Below are 2,852 nucleotides of genomic sequence, written 5' to 3'. Positions count from 1 at the left end.
TGAGAAAATACAACCTATTTATTCTGAGTGAGATAATACTCAGAAAGGAGAGGCTGAAAACCAGAAATACAAGTCTTGAGAGGCACAGGGACTGTAAGGTCACTGGGGGAAGGAATCATGCCTGTTTTGTTCACCCTTTGCATGGACACTGAGGACCTGACACAGTCGACTGGCCCCAGTAGACCCTTGGTAAATATTGGTTAAATCAGTGTATGAATGAATGTCTCCTCGTTTTAGGAGTATCGCCTTATCCTTCTCCTCCAAATGCTTTAATTATAAAAATATAACATTCTCCATATTGTCCAAATTACCAAATAAAGAAAGAGAATAAAAGAAAACACATTCGTAATCCACCCATAAAGATAAAATTAGGTTTTGAATATTCTCCTGTAGCTTTTTTGCGTCTGCACCGGTGTTGATATTTGTTTTTGTTTTTGTTTTGGCTGCCTACTTTTAATTTATTTCTCTTAAGACCACCTCCTTGCAATTTCCAGAGACAAAATACAAAACAGGAAATGGACTTCATTTCAAATACATAAACAGTGTACTGGAGTTTCAAGTATTACCGATAACATTGTTACAGAAGAATGTCAGCTTACTCTAGGGCTTACTCCTGAGGAATAAACATGATTTCTCTTTTCCTCCCACTCGGACGCTCTCAGGTATAAGTCACTGTACCTGCTCCCTGACAAATTTTCCATGTAGAAGATAATGGAGCCTGGAAATCATGCCAACACTTGGGAGTAGGCCATTCCCAATCCCATGCCAGAACCAAAGACTATTGGCCACATTTTTCTAGCTAAGTGAGAAAACAGAAAGAAGCTAAGTGAGAAAACAAGTGGTAATGCAAAACCAGTACCTACTTCACGACTGCCTCTGCCGTGTGCCGGTCCCACTTCCTGCTGAGCTCTGAATCTGGTATGTTCCCCACACGTGTTGCTATTTGTATGTGTGTGTGCACAGATGTACGCAGACTTATGGCCATGGTATATAAACAGTTTTGTAGTCTAGTTTTTTATTTGCCTTGTGAATGTTTTCAAATGTTATTTTCTTAAAGAATATGATTTATAATTGCTGAAATATTACTAATCTTTCAACATTTAATGATTCGTTTCTATTGTTAGATAACTAAACCTTTTAAATAGCACCTATTTTTTTTTTCATTTTTGTAAATTAACATATAATGTATTATTTATTTCAGGGGTACAGATCTATGATTCATCAGTCTTACACAATTCACAGTGCTCCCCATAGCACATACCCTCCCCAATGTCCATCACCCAGCCACCCCACTCTCCCACCCCCTCCACTCCAGCAAACCTCAGTTTGTTTCCTGAGATTAAGAGTCTCTTATGGTTTGTCTACCTTTCTGGTTTCATCTTGTTTCATTTTTTCCTCCTTTCCCCTATATCCTCTGCCTTGTTTTTCAAATTCCACATTATCAGTGAGATCATATGATAATTGTCTTTCTCTGAACACCTATTTTAATAGCATCAACTCCAGGGGCGCCTGGGTGGCTCAGTTGGTTAAGCGTCTGCCTTCGGCTCAGGTCACGATCCCAGAGTCCTGGGATCGAGTCCCACATCAGGCTCCTGGCTCAGCCGGGAGTCTGCTTCTGCTTCTCCCTCTCCCTCCCACTACCCCCACTTGTGTGTTCTCTCTCTCTCTGTCAAATAAATAAATAAAATCTTTAAAAAAAACTTGGTAATCTTAAAAAAAATAATAATAACATGAACTACAATTAATAAGGTTACTTAAGTCAGAGGATGTTAATAAACTACTTTGGTATACTTTTTCCAAATTATTTTCCAGACAGGATTTTAATGCTAGTGTAACCCTCACTAACACTGAGCATTATAGCTTTTTAAAAATTTTTTCAAATTTGGAATAGGGGAAAACATTGTTTCATTGTTATTTTAACCAATTTTTTTTTATAACTAAAAGATCAAATGTTTTTTCACATTTTTTGCTGCTTATGCCTCTTTGGTGAACTATCTGTCCATGTCTTTTACTCATTAGTATCTCTTGAGGTAGCAGTATTTCTTCTTGAGTTGGCAGTAAGTTTATTTTATTTACTTATTTTTAAAATTTTTATTTAAATTCCATTTAGTTAGCACACAGTGTAATATTAGTTTGAGGTGTACAATATAGTGATTCAACACTTCCATAGAATACCCAGTGCACATTACAAGAGCACTCCTTAATCCCCATCACCTGTTTCACCCATCCCCCCCACTCACCTCCCTTCTGCTGACCAACAGTTTGTTCTACAATTAAGAGTCTGTTTCCTGGTTTGCTTCTTTCTCTTTTTTCCCCCTTGTTCATCTATTTTGTTTTTTAAATCCCACATATGAGTGAAATCATATGGCATTTGTCTTTCTCTGACTGACTTATTTCACTTAGGATAATACCCTCTACTTCCATCCATGTCATTTCAAATTGCAAGATTTCATTCTTTCTGACTGCTGAGTAATATTTCATTGTGTATATATACCACATCTTCTATATCCATTCATCACTCGATGAACATTTGGGCTCTTTCCATAGTTTGACTATTATAAATAATGCTGTTATAAACATTGGGGAACAAGTATACTTTGAATTAGTATTTTTGTGTTCTTTGAGTAAATACCTAGTAGTGTAATTGCTGGATTGTAGAATAGTTCTATTTTTTTAAATTTTATTTTATTATGTTATGTTATGTTAGTCATCATTAGTTTTTGAAGTAGTGTTCCATGATTCATTGTTTGCATATAACACCCAGTGCTCCATGCAATACATGCCCTCCTTAATACCCATCACCAGGCTAACCCATCTCCCCAACCCCCTCCCCTCTAAAACCCTCAGTTTGT

At 36.9% G+C, this 2,852-nt stretch overlaps 1 pseudogene; it reads right to left on the bottom strand.

The window, feature by feature from the left end:
• Positions 1-669: 669 nt before the first annotated feature.
• Positions 670-985, bottom strand: LOC115945000 (MICOS complex subunit MIC10 pseudogene; annotated as a pseudogene).
• Positions 986-2,852: the final 1,867 nt, after the last annotated feature.

The sequence above is a fragment of the Leptonychotes weddellii genome, chromosome 11, assembly GCF_054177405.1.
Source record: "Leptonychotes weddellii isolate Sample4059 chromosome 11, ASM5417740v2, whole genome shotgun sequence".
NCBI lineage: Eukaryota > Metazoa > Chordata > Mammalia > Carnivora > Phocidae > Leptonychotes > Leptonychotes weddellii.
Note: the sequence above shows the minus strand (reverse complement) of the source record. Positions and strands in the feature narration are given on the sequence as shown.